We start from the raw sequence: 14214 nt of genomic DNA on the forward strand, positions 1-14214 counted from the left end.
CAGACGGTATAAGTGCAGCTGCCCCTGGACAGGGTCTTTGAGAGAATTAGAGAATCATCTATTTTTCTTGTTCATCCATTCTCCTCCCTCCCTTCCTCCTTTCTTCCCTTCCTTCTCTTTCTTTCTTTCTGCTCATCCGTTTCCTTTTATTTTGATATTGTTTTTAGTTTTTGAGACCAGGTTTCACTCTAACCCAGGATATCCTGGAGCTCACTATGTAGCCAAGGCTGTCCTAGGGGTTCAACACAGACTCAGAAATGAAGAAGACAGAGTCATCGGGACATGACTGCAGCAGTTCTCACCGAGGTCTGCATGTTCCAGAAGCAGGAGGAAAGCCTGGGTGTATTAAGCAGAGACAGGTTCAAGATGTTTTTAAAATTCAAAGAGGACTCTAGAGGAGAAAACTAACATTTTGGAGATTTAAATGATGTTGGGAGGAATTGTAGTAGTGAATTATGCTTCACAGAACAAATGTTTAATGTTCCTGAAGACCTAGCAGTACAAAGCATGCTACCAGGACAGGACTGGAGAGCCAAGGGCACAAGGGAGCCATGGAACAGCCTCGAGTTCATGTGTAGGTGGAGTCCCAAAAGGTGTGTGTGAGGGATTTCCTGAAGCTTTCCAAAACTGATGAAAGCTATTGACCCACAGATCCAAGAAGCCCAACAAGCCTCAAGCACAGGAAACAAAGAAAGCACAGCAAGGTACATCAGAGACTGTTAAAGCTAGGAGTAAGGACAATCCCAAGAGTCAAAAAGCAAGTATGGTTAACACGAAGCTAGACAACTTTAACCCACAAAAAGTCATCTTTAAATGATGGGTTGGGACAATGTTTTTGAGTTCTTTGTATTCCAGGTATAGAGAACGTATGAACAGCAAAAACGATACTTCAAGAAATGCCAAAGCAGATAATTCAAGTGGGAGGACATGATGCCAGATGAAAATGTGGGGATATGAAGAAGGGCTTTTTAAAATACACATTTTTTCCTATTTATATCTCTAAAAGGTCAAGGCCAAAATAACAATGTATTTTGGGCTTTAGAAGCTTGGGAGGAAAGAAATGGAAAAACTTAGTGTTTGCACACTGTACATGAAGGCTGTAATCTTTTATGATGTTCTAATGTAAGTTAAAACATATGCTATAAAATTGAGACAATTACTAAAATAATATAAAAGGGAACTATAAAAATACTTAATCAAGACAAATTAAGAAAAACCTTTACAGTATAATTTTTTCTAGTTTTTGAATATTCTGGCTATTAATTCCCTATCTGATGTAAAGATCGTAAAGATCCTCTCCCACTCAGGAGCTGACAGCTATCACAAGCAACTGTACTGTAATAATATAGACAGTTTAAATTAAAAGATATCAGATATACCATACAAAAGATAAAGGAAAATTATAAACTGCCTCAAGAAGGTTTTAAATTATGTAAAAAGATAATAGCAACATCAATCAAAAGAAAATCATTAGTGGCTACATTAATATCAACAGAGTAGCTTTCAGAGCATGGAAATTTACCAGGAATAAAGAATGCATGTTTATATTGATAAAGGGCCAATTTATTAAAAAGTATGACAATACTGAATATTTATGCACCCCAAAACAGAGCTTCAAAACACATTATAGAATTGCATGAATAAATAGCCATAACTACCATCAAAGACTTAAAGTCATTTCTCAGTGTTTGCCAGAAAAAGCAGATCTGGAATGTTCTATGAAAGCTGAGCAACCTTAACAACCAGTTGACTCACACAGAACTACCACCATGTTCACCAAAACAGCGCAGAACCTTGTACCCAAATGCTTCATCTACACTCCTTAAAATGCATATGACAATTTCGTGAAAATCAAGTATGTTCCTGGACATTAAAGAAGTCTCAGGAAGTTTTAAATGTATTCAAGTTACACAGGTACACTATCTGACAACGTGAATTTAAATGGAAAAATAGTGACATAAAGATATTTGGGGAAATCCCCAAATATTCTGAAAATAAACAAAATCTTTTTGTCAAAGAACAAGGCAGAAGAAAAACTCCATGTGTGGAGGTCAGATCAATGCTCTCCTTCCACTGTGAGGGTTCTGGGGACTGAACTCAAGTTCATAAAGCTCAAGTTCAGCAAGCTCCTTCACTAGCTGGGCTGGTCCTAAAGCTGACAGTTTTAATGCTATGTGAGAAAATGGCTGAAGACCCCTGTCAGTGAGTCCAGTAAAGAAGCCACGGTGCTGAGAACTTGCAGCCCCAGTGTCGAGGCAGAAACAGTTGGGTCTCTGGGATTCACTTGTCAGCCAGCCTGGCGTTAAGTGGCAGAATCCAGGACAAGGAGAGTCCCCACATTGAAGGTTTTCCTCTAGTTTCACTATGTCTGTGTTTCCATATGTCCCACATGCACCCACAAGAAATAACCAGATGGGTATAAACGCAGTAAAGGGCCTTGAGCAAGGTCTTGCGGTCGGCAGACAGTGAATTTCGTAGTCAAGGTTCAGTGCTACCAAGTCCATGTTCTAATCTGCCTCAACTACCACCCATTATCAATGAACTCATGATCAAATAAATATATTCATCAAGAAGCAGCTTTTATTCCATTCAGACCTACAGTAGATGGCCATGTGCACCACCACGTGCTGCAGCGACTACCCCTTATAATTGTGGCTGCATTTGTGCCCACACGCATTATGAGGCAATGCAACTGTAGAAGGCAATGTGCACCACGTGTTGCAGTGAATACCCTTTATAATTGTGGCTGCATTTGTGCCCACACACATTACAAGGCAATGCAACAGAAAGTATAACTTTAAAACCTTTTCATGTGTTCATTTTGGCAAGTAAAGAGGAACTGTGACTTATATTACAGTGAGATCTCTTTTTTTGTAACTCATAATTTAGGATCGGTGAACTCTGAAACAGACTGATACGGTTATTATTTTTTAAGCATGAGTTAACTACCCAGGAGGAATGATTAGCCAACCACCAAGCAAGTCCAAGGGGAAGGAGCAGGCATCGTGCAGCCATGTGGACCTAATGTAAATTGTGGTTCTGCTTTCATTACAGGGGAAATTACTTAATCATTGTAAGCTTCAGTCACATCATCTGCAAGAATGGAGGACTCAGTTCTACCTTAAAATAACCGTGAGGATGAAGGCTGCTGTGATTAACGTCACTGACATCATGGCAGATGGAGAGCAACAGGCATGAGGAACAGATCCCATCATGGGTGCTGCTGTCGGGGTTAGACTAGACTTCACTCATGAAACTTCTGTTGCTAATAAGCAAAAGGATTTCTGGAGGGGGGTAGGTATTTAAATAATTGCACCTGAAAACTAAGACAGAAAGGACAGAGAAAAATATTAGCTGAAAATAACAGCCAGTTTCTGAAGTAGAACGAGAGAAAGGGGTCGTATCCAATATGTCCCCTCTCTTCTAACCTCTCGTCGCTATATTTTATTAGCCTTTTCAAGTTCTTGTTATTTCCGACTCTGTTCCTGTATCACAGACTCAATTTCCTGTTTCCTTCATCACTAATATTTATAAAGAGTAGGTTTGAAGTTCAAATACATTTGGAATTATGCAAATGAATCACTGAAGCATCCTATTGTGCTCTTTCCCTACAGAATGCTGCATTTGCTTATTAATCATGAAGAGGTAATTATTTGCTTTCACACAAAAATTTGTTCTCTTCCATTTTTCTGGCAGCATGGGCTCAGCCAGGCAATCTGGGACTGTAAGAATATTTCTTTACTATGAGAAAAATTATACTGTAAACAAGGTAATTGATGCCAGTTGGCTTTAGACTAATGCAATGGAGTAGCAGGTGGTGAGAACAGAGAAAATTGGGGTTCACTGCCCCCTAATATGCCCCAGATCTGTCCTGACAGGCAAGACAGGGGGTCCAAAATTGATAGCTTTCATCTTTCAAGAGAAGCCAGAGACTTGGCCATGAAAACCATCAAGTGGTAGATGTCTCAAAAATATTCGCTCGGGCTTGCTAAACATATCTGAGATCTGGATCCCGCCTTCAGGCCTTCGGGTTTCTATGAACCCATTGTGGAGGATAGCTGAACAGTCGTTACTAGGGAGGCCCACCTAGTGGATAGTCTAATTAGAGGAAACCACTTTCATAGGCAAAAGTGGGAGAGAAGGGAGGAACTAAATAGATATTTCTAGTCTCTTGATGATCTACAATAAATATTCTATTGATGTATCAATAAACAGAACCTGCCCCAGTTACACACCAAGCTGTTTTTACAAAGGCATCTCTCTTACACTAGCCTCCTCTCAGTCTAGGAACACTTCTGTGTACTGTGATCCAGGTGTCACGGGCTACACAAAGCCAGGGCAGATGTGTGTGACTGCTACTATATTATCATCTCTGTGCATTTACCTTGTTACACCCAAAGAAAAGGCATTTTAAGAACCACTGCTATTTGTTTCAAATCATTTTACCCCGATCTTCTTCAGCACACGTCTGTACACGCGGCATTGGGAAGCCCTTTGAAGTCAGCTAGAGGAAGGCTTCCGTGATAACAGAGTTCTGAGCGTCAGTCAAGAGCTTTTAACTGGAACACCTTGCCTAGCAGCAAACAGATGCTGCAGTGGGCAGCAGTCGGACTGAGTTCCAAGCTTCTGTGCTCCTGGCCAGCAAAGCACTGCTGTCACCAAGCAGACAGGCCTAGGGTGTGAGATGATAAGACTTTTTAATTAAAAATTCCTAACATTCGTACTTTCAAATAAACACAATATTTTGATGTCATTCTGAAAAATTTGCCTTTTGTCAGCTAGGGCAGATTCCTCATTAAATGCTTTTGATACTTTTAATAATACAGCCAGGGCTATTTTATTTCATTTACAACTTACTGCAGTGATTAAAGCAGGTGGCCTAACTCTCTTTAAGCACATTATTTTATGCATAATAGGGTAATTACATTAAATGAGTACACTATCAGTGGACTTCTTGGATGAGTGAATTTTCTTGGGCTAAACAAATGCCAGAGCGTATATTACACTGTTCTGTCTTGGCACATTAGGCTAGAATTCAATTATGTTGAGTTACAAAGTTCTTCCAGAATCTCACCGTGGAACTTTTCTATATTTTCTCAGGCAAGGGAATGCTGTTCTGCTTAACTGCCCAAACACGTAAACAAGATCATATAATTAAATCAAGTTCTACCAACAATCAGGTCCAGTGCGGGCAACTTCTGAAAGAGGTAATGGTGGCCTGGGAATAGGGTGGAGGATCCCAGCCTGAGGGAAGCTGAATACTAAGGAAGACTGGGTCTTCCTTGAAGTTCCTCCACAGACTCCTGCCCCGCTCTTGGTTCTGCTTTGTTGTTATGGGCTTCTGCTTCTATCTCACTAATCACCTCCCCGCCCCCCCCCCCCCCCCCCCCGCGCCCCTGCCACACCTAGCTTCTTGCACTACGATGCTTGCTCTAAGGTCTGGAATGATGTAAATACAGAGGCAGGGAAGAGAGTGGAGTGAGCAGGAGTACTGACTTCTGCATCCCCGCTCCCTGGGGCCAGCTGCATCATTGTGTGGCTGTTTAGAGATGAACTATTGCTCATTCCTATCCTCATGGAGACCCATTTTCTTCTCATTCGGTTTCACTGGATTTTTGAACAAATCCTAAAGTCGGTTCCTGGGCAATAAGCATCCTTGTATTCGAGAGTCTTCAGCTCCCATCTGTGGAAGACTCAGCTCTCCAGGAGTGCTGAGGTCTCTTCCAGCCCCAGAATGCACTGCACTCTTGGCCAAGAAGTACCTTGCTAGGATGTGGCAGAAATGGGGACTGTCAGATTTTGCTAGCTACTCTGGCTCTAGCTGCTCTGAGGCCAAGTACCCCGATGTGCTCCAGAAACCTGGCTCCTGCACTCTCCCTCAGCATGCACCTGCTGGGATTGTGATTAAGTTGTGCATTTCTCCCTAAAGCAGCAACTCTCTAAGTACAGAGCTAGCACTATTGATGCCATCGTTGGTTTCTATCAGGAGTCCATCATAAGATTGCACAGTGATAAGAAGCCATGATCACGCCAATGGCCATTTCCCTGCCATTACTTGCTTGTCAGCAGCACCCGGTGCCCTCATTTTTACAGCTAAAGAAAGAGAAGATACCGTCCAGGTCACACACATTGAGAGCACACCAGAACCAAATCTGAGTAGAGGTTGACTTTTCTTCAAAGAATCAAAACATCAAGGCACAAGAATGTCCCTACGTCCTCTTGCTTGAGACAGACGTTCTGTCCTCACCCAGGAACCTTCTGGATCATGTGGTATGGGGGAGACTAGGAAGTCCTGCTCATCAGAGGCCTGAGGACTAGTCTCCATCAGTGGCGTCCTAGGATATCCTCCACACAGGTCTCAGCCTCTCGCACTAACAGAAAGTGCTGAACCCCGAGGACTCCCAAGTGGGAGCCTGGCTAGGGAAGTCTACTCCAATGACAGACTACCTCAGACATGATCTCATCGGTGGGTAGAACATGGTCCAGGCATGAGAAGACAGAAAGCTAACCTTGTCGGTGTAGGTGTGACTCCTGCTGTCTCAGATATTAACCCAGAATCTTGATTGTCACACAAATCTAAAGAAACTGGCTTGGGACTCATTCTTCTGCAGTCCACCTGAAGGAATACAGCCAGAGGACAATACAAGCACACCTAGCTTCAGGTTCCTAGTATAATCTGAGTTGTAGACATTTAACTGTTGTAGGCAATAGTGTTTATAATTATGTCTTCTAATAAATGCTACCAAGTAATACTTTAGGTTCCCACCTCTGTATGCAGCTTCTAAAGAGAAATTTCATACTAAAGATGGCAAAATACCAGGGGTGGGTCATGAATCACCAGGATTAATAATATTCCACCATGAAAATTTGAAAGGCTAAGGTTAAAGAAAAACTTACAAGAAAATTAGTCATACCTGGTGGATTAAACTTTGCATTGGAAACCCAGACTTCATAAGGTAAACACAGTTTGTATAATTAAAATGCTAATCCTCTCTATGAATGAAATTTTTGGTGTTTGTCACTAAAATGTTATGGAACTATGGAACTATATAGAAGGCCTAGCCAATTTTATTCTGAATGATTTCCATCGTGTTTAATCCAATTTACGTGGGTTGGCAGAATAAAGAGAAAGTGGAGAGTGAACACGACCTCACGCTGAGCATCTACGATGAGCGTCGGTATGCATGGGTCTAATACAGTTTGCAGGGACGCTACTGACGCGTCTAAGCTCCGATGCCAGGAGAGGGGAGAGTCATGGATGGATGGTATGATGAAGATACAAGGATCAGGGGGCAGAAAGGACTTGCTTCATTCACACAGACCTCTGGAGAAGCAGCAGATGCTGGCAGGCACTAGGTACACAGCACACATGGACCTTACATACATGGGCACAGACAAAGATGCACACCAGCATGCAGGCTCCACACAGGACTATAGAAAGACACACATAGGCAGGCTGACCCAGGCTAAGGTGGAGACACAGGCCTCTGACCTGAAGTCCATAATATATAGGAAACCACATAAAAGCCACATTCTGCCAGAAATACTGATATAGCAGATTATATCACCAGTTACTTCTGGGTCCTAAGACATTCAGAGTCAGCCATTTTGTGCTGACATAGGCCCCTGGATGGCCAGCATTGGCCATTTTGGTTCACGATGGGAACCCATAACAGTACTAACATTGTTTAAACATAAACTGGCCCGTAGGGCCCCTAAAACCACAGGCCCACACAGCCTTCACAGAACAGGGCTTGGTAAAACACTCACTGGAGAGATGAGGGCACGCTAGAGAGACTGTGTAGTATCACATGTTCAGTGAGCTCAGGGCCGTGGTTCACATCTGAGCCTGAACCTACCTGTTCTCAGGAGAGGTAAATAAACCTGGCTGCTTGCTACTGATAAAAGGCCCTTCCAGCAGGCAGCCCTTCAAGTTCCACCTATTTATATTTATGTCTAGATGCCTCCAGGATAGTATTTGCGGGTGTCCCAATTATATCAGTATTTCAAACCCAAGTGGTTTGGGACTTATTGTACTATTAATTAAAATGCCATTTCCCCCCACTCCTGCCAATAAGGATAGGTGTCTAGGAGAGAGTCAGACAGCTGCTTACTACCTGGGTGCAGGAGAAAAGACTGGCGTGTCCTGGTACTGACCATACCTAATGGAAGGCCTGGACAGGCAGCTGGTGATTCCTACGCCTGCAGACAACTGGCCTAGGAGCTATATTGCTAGATTCTCTATGTGGGTCCTCATGAACAAATCTAATCAAAATGACATTAGTATCATACACATATAGAAAACATAAGTAACTGTTTCAGTGCAACTATGGGCAAAGGAAACCATTAGCACGGGTCCTGCAGCAGAGGTAAAAATGTAATGACTTCCAGATTTAAACCTAACAAAAGAAGCTTACACCTGTAAATGAGAGAGAGAGAGGGAGAGAGAGAGAGAGGAGATACTTTAGTGGCCCAGGGTGTAGCTGGGTGGCACCGAGCTCCCACTCAGCCAATACCCTCACCTGATCCTCGAGGGCCAGGGTAGGATTGCTGTGTGGTTTCCATCCCAAGTGTCTCAGTAGGAGTGCAATAATTGTTTCTGGTTTCACTCTAAAAGGACTAATGTAATCAAATAAACCATATTTTGGCTTTCTTGTTGCTTCATTAGCATATGTCAGACACATCCTGACAATCCAATTATACTGAGCAAAACATATCTCAGGGCAAACAAATCCTCAGCTTTTCTTTTTGCTTTATGTAGATTTGCTCTCTATTTCTTGAAATTAAAATTTAACATGGCATATTTTCTGAAAAAACGTAAGAAATGGATTCCTGTATGTGAATGTCAAGTTTCATCTTTTTCAAATCAGGGTTTAAAATCATGTTCGTTCTATCGAGCATCCCCAAATTACAAAGGCCTAAAACTCTAATTGACTTTTGCTGAACATGACTGAATCGTTAGAACGCTGCTGTTTACTGTAGAGAATCTCCACATGGAGCAATCCCTGAGAGACCACACATCTCCCGCTGGAGCTGAAAGACCACCCATGACTTTGCTACCACCTCCAGGAAGATGAGCCTCAAATACACATCCCGACCCTCGGCACACATACAAGCTCTCCATTTCTTGTTAACCTCTAGTTACATGATTAATGTATGTCCTTGTCTGAAAACATCTTTTGACGGTCCTAAATTGTTTATTGCATATGAATTTTACAAACATTACACAATTTTACAAACATATTAGCGGTAACAGTGGAGCTGCAGAGTGTTGCACCTTTTGCAGGCTGCACGGCGAGAGCCACCAATAGTGTGGTGGAACTTGCAGCCCTTTCCTAGGCCACGGCTCTTGCAGCCTGCAGATGTCAGCCCACGCATCTCTCTGTGCTTGGGGACTGGTTTGGTGATCCATTGGGTGTCATGGTTTCTTCTGATAGCTTTATGGATCGATGAGGATAACCTCAAAAAAAATTGTATGTGGAATCTTCGCCAACCCAGCAAGAATTCAGGGCTCTCAGAGCCCCACAGTGGCGTCCAGCTCTCTCCTCAGCAACAGACTGAAGGCTTCGCTTTAGCTGGTTAACACCATGATGGACAGCCTTGCCACAGGTTGCACCTTTTGGAACCGGGCATTTGCGGCCACTTTGCTTGGCCTTGAACCAAGTCTCCGGGCTTTGTCATGCTGGGTGGGGCAGGGAGCTCTGTGCAGTGTGGACAGCTGGTGGTACTGCCAGCAGCGGAACCTTCAGGAGAAAGTGCATCACATTCGACTACTTCTTCCTCAATAGCTCTTGGATGTATTTGTGTGCACCCATCTTGGCTCACCTCATGGCTGCCGCCAGAGGAAAGGAAGAAGCCTTTCTCTCACCATCTGAAAACAATTCTAAAGGAGCCACTAAGACATTTGTTGCTAAACGTGGGTATGGGATTAGTATGGTCTCCTTTACATGTTTTACAAGGCCCAAAGTCTTACTGTGTGCAGAATTTTAGCATGCTATTTTAAATCCTGACATATGTACCTTCTTTGGTTGATATGTTATTTTAATGCTATGTGATATTCTGTTGAACAGATTCATTGTAATTTAATCATTTTCCTAGATGGAGGAGAGGGTTATTTTTTGTGTTTTATCTTGGTTATAGGAAGTGAATATATATCTTTTTAGAAAATAATTTGTATGGGAGTCTATTTTACATTAAATATATAATGCATTTTCTATGTGTAGTTTGAACAAATTAGCAAACTATTTTTGATCACTTCCAACACAGGTCTAAGTGGGGCTTTTATTATATTTTTGTCAGCCCTGACAACTAGTGTCTGTCTGTGTGTGTGTCTCTGTATATATGTGTGTGTGTCTCTGCATATGTGAGTATCTCTGTATATGTCTCTGTGTATGTGTATAGTGTCCATGTATGTGTTTGTATATGTGTGTCTATCATTCACTCTCTCTCCTCTCTCCTCTCTCTCTCTCTCTCCCTCCCTCCTCTCTCTCTCTCTCTCTCTCTCTCTCTCTCTCTCTCTCTCTCTCTCTGTGTGTGTGTGTGTGTGTGTGTGTGTGTAGGCTCGAGACATCTTCTTCGGTCACTCTCCCCATTACTATTTTGTTCAGTGCTGGAGTTCACCATTTGGACTAGATTGCCTACACAATAAACTACAGGGATCTGCCTGTTTCTGCTCCCCCAGTTTGGGGCTTCCTGGCATGGATCTTGGGGATCTGGTCTTAGGTCCTCTTGATTGTGTATCCCGAACTTTACCCACTAGCTCATCTCCTTAGCCCTGAATATTATTTTTAGCAGAATTATTGACATGTTGGCATTGCACACACGACAGGATGTTTCACAATCAGTTTAAGATGCCCACTCTCTCATGTAATAGTTACTTTGTTTTGTTTGTTTGTATGTGACTTGAGATCTGTTTTCTTAGTCAATTACAGTTTTAAACAGGTGTGATTATGTCAGCAATATTAACTACCACCAGTATAAAGCACGGGTTTCAAGCGATATTCTGAAGATTTCTCTTCTTTGACCAACATTCTATGACATAGCCATCTTCTGGCTGTGTATCCAGAGGAACCTGGCTGTGACATTATTCAAGACAACTGTCTATAATTCCTCTGATGTGTGAAAGCTTAAAAATAATAGGGTTTCTACACACGGGGGGGGGGGGATATTACCTGGTTTTAAGCTAAGGAGGTCATGAAGAATTCCAGTTTCATCACTGAGCTATCTTGAAGTCCCTTATAATGCAGACACTCACTATGGAACCACACCAGCTCCTCCATGCCTCAATCTATTTCTCCTGCGCTTGCTGCCCTTGCCTCAAGAGCCGTCATCCAGCAAGCTATAGAGGTCTGAGCAACACAGCATCCTCTCTGCCTCTGCCTTGCACAGATGAGAACCCTTCTCCTAAGTCACATAGTGGCTTGGCTCACGGGCTCCTTTGTTCTTGATTGGCCTATTGAAAAAAGCATTGATTTTTTTTAATAGACCACAAAAGAAATATACTGGACACTGTAATGCAGAAATTAAAAAAAACTAAACAAACAAACAAACAAACAAAACAAAACAAAGTAACAGTCTCTTCACTCAGAAGCTCCTGCTTGGCTATCTGTCTGTGTCTCCTGCTGTGGCCTGCATGTCACTTCCCTACCTGTGACCCTGACTCAGGGCTTTTCCATTACTTCCCCTCGTTCACTGCAGTCTGCAGATTTTATATATGATTAAGATTTTTGCCAGTTTCATAATTTATAGCCATTTCCCAATATTCTATTAAGCAATTACACCACAGTTTATGGACCTCGGCCCCTTACCATTGGTCTGAGGAACGGAAGAGCCTGGAAAGCTCTTTGTCAGGTCAGTAGTCACTTGTTCCTTAGGATAAACTCTCGGCAAATGGTATCACTCCACCAAAACACACAAACTCATTAAAGATTTCCTATTTTTATCTATTCTCCATAAAATGATAATCTCAGCTTTCTGAAGAATATAGTTGGCTCCCTCCCCCAAAAACGCTTCCTTTTGAAAACATTGGGGTGGTTGGTGACTCACACCCTGCTGAGAAAATCTCACTGGGCTTGCTGTTCAAAGGCCTGCCCCTGTAGTTCCATCTGTGTCTCCCTCGGCGGGTCCTCCTCTTTGATCCCAACTGTGGCTTCATCCAAAATCTTCCTAGCTCTTCAGCAGGCCCTCAATGGCTTGTGCTCTTCGCTGTATCTATGTGGGATGGATCGCCACTTCTTTAATCAGTTACATTGCAGCTTCAACCAAAGTCTATTTCCTGTACAGGCTCACACCAGCATCTTCCTGTATTTTAAACAACTGCTTCCTATTCTAGTTTACTCTGGATAAATTTAATGAGACTTTCTTTATGTGTTTTATGTACTATCAATATTTGGACCAAATATTACTAATATATGTATCAGGGAAATTTCAATACCTTGCAAATAATTGGTACAAATCGAGTAAAGTCAGATCCAAATTATCCTGTGCAAAGAGTTTCTTATCTGCATGTGGAGCAGCTCTACCCTCACTGTGACTCGGCTGCTTCTGAAATAAATATTAGTAGATTTGTGTACAGGGAGATTCTAAACAAACAAGCAAACACATAAGTGTACAGAGCAAGTTATTATTAGAATCTTCAAATTTTCCCATGTTTAGAATTCATTCCTGAAGCCAACTTATTTAATCGTGATAAACAACATGGAAGCGCCTAGCAGGAAGTGTTTTATTATTGCTTACATAAGGCAAAACAAAAAGAGAAAATAAAACAACAACAACGAAAACCAAACTAGACCTCCATAGTTCTTGCTGAAAAGTTAAAGGAATAAAATGTTTTTTCCTGTTTATTTCTGAGATTACATAAAATAATAGAGATTGATTGGATGGTGTGAGCATAGACTTGTCGCTGAGGGAAAGCAAGAAGAAATATAGGGGAGAGTTAAAATTATGCCAGCAATTATATTGAAAATGTGCGTGTGATGTGGCCTCTCTATTCCTCTCCCTCTGTGTTTCAAGTGATTTTGATTGACGTTATTGCTCAAAGTCCCATCCTTCTTTTCACAGTTTAAATTTATTGGATGGAAGAAACTCATACTTTATCTTTCTAAATATAGTGTTGTACATTTTCTTATTAATTTGTGGTGATTTTTATCTTTATTTTCTGAGTAATACTTGCCAATTTTTGACATTAAAAGCCAAAGTCTTGGGTGAGGGGAACAGAAAATTAACAGAATTTATTTTATTTAAGTAAACCTCTTGGTTTCTACTCAATAGAATGCTGACATGGGGCATTAAAGCAGTGTTAATATACTTAGTACCCTTTATTCTGTAAGGAGAAAAAAAAAGCAAGTGATACCTTAAACTAAAGCTAAAAAATTCACATAAAATATAAAATTACATTAAACTTTCAAATGTCAGTCAGGCATGGTGGCACATGACTTTAATCCCAGCATTTTGGAGGTAGAAGCAGGCAGTCAACATAGTGAGCTCCAGGACATCCTGGGATATAGAGAGAACCTGTCTCACCAAACAAACAAAAATAAAAATTCAATGTTTACATCAACATAATTTTGGTTTCTTAGCACCACTGAAATAAATAAGAGTATATGGCTCACAACACGAGAAAGCCCCTCCTGCTTCTTCACCGAGCAGACTTCCCTCATTAGACCCTACAATAAGACACACCTTGACAGCTAGGTGCAAAGTTGTGCCTATTTCCATAGATTTAGACACATGTGCAAAAGAAAAAGATTGCATTGGGGGGAGGAGTTGGAAAGGGACACCTTGTTCCAGCTGCACCGGAGTCAGCCCCAAATCAGCTCAGTTTGGCATTCACTGGGGCCTGGGGCGTCAAGACCTGCACCAGGTACTGGGGTAGGTTTAAAATGACCAGAATGCCAGCTGTGAGCTGTGCCTTTGAAGGCCCTAACAGTCAGGAGAGGAGATGAGCCGCCCACACAATTCATCATAATGGTTTGCAGAGGAGACAGAGATGCTAAGAATGTGAGAGCAGTAACACCAGGCAGAGGGTGATGGCTGATGGACTATGGCAGGTTAATTAAACAAGGTGGTGTGGGATGTGGGTCGAGCAGGGCAGCTGAAATGTCTGTTATATGTGTATAAGTGTGTATGTGTATACATGTGTATTATGTGTGCATGTGTGTGCGTTATGTATATATTTATGTGGATATATGCATAGCATGTGTTATTGGTCTATGT

At 41.9% G+C, this 14214-nt stretch overlaps 1 protein-coding gene and 1 pseudogene across 2 annotated transcripts in view; both read right to left on the reverse strand.

Moving 5' to 3' along the window:
- Pacrg (parkin coregulated) overlaps window positions 1–14214 on the reverse strand; it is a 460392-nt gene that overhangs the window by 242791 nt on the left and 203387 nt on the right. The gene's annotated exons all lie outside the window — the stretch shown is intronic.
- LOC119820955 lies at window positions 9244–9815 on the reverse strand (annotated as a pseudogene).

Source organism: Arvicola amphibius, chromosome 8 (genome assembly GCF_903992535.2).
Source record: "Arvicola amphibius chromosome 8, mArvAmp1.2, whole genome shotgun sequence".
In the NCBI taxonomy this organism is placed as follows: Eukaryota; Metazoa; Chordata; class Mammalia; order Rodentia; family Cricetidae; genus Arvicola; species Arvicola amphibius.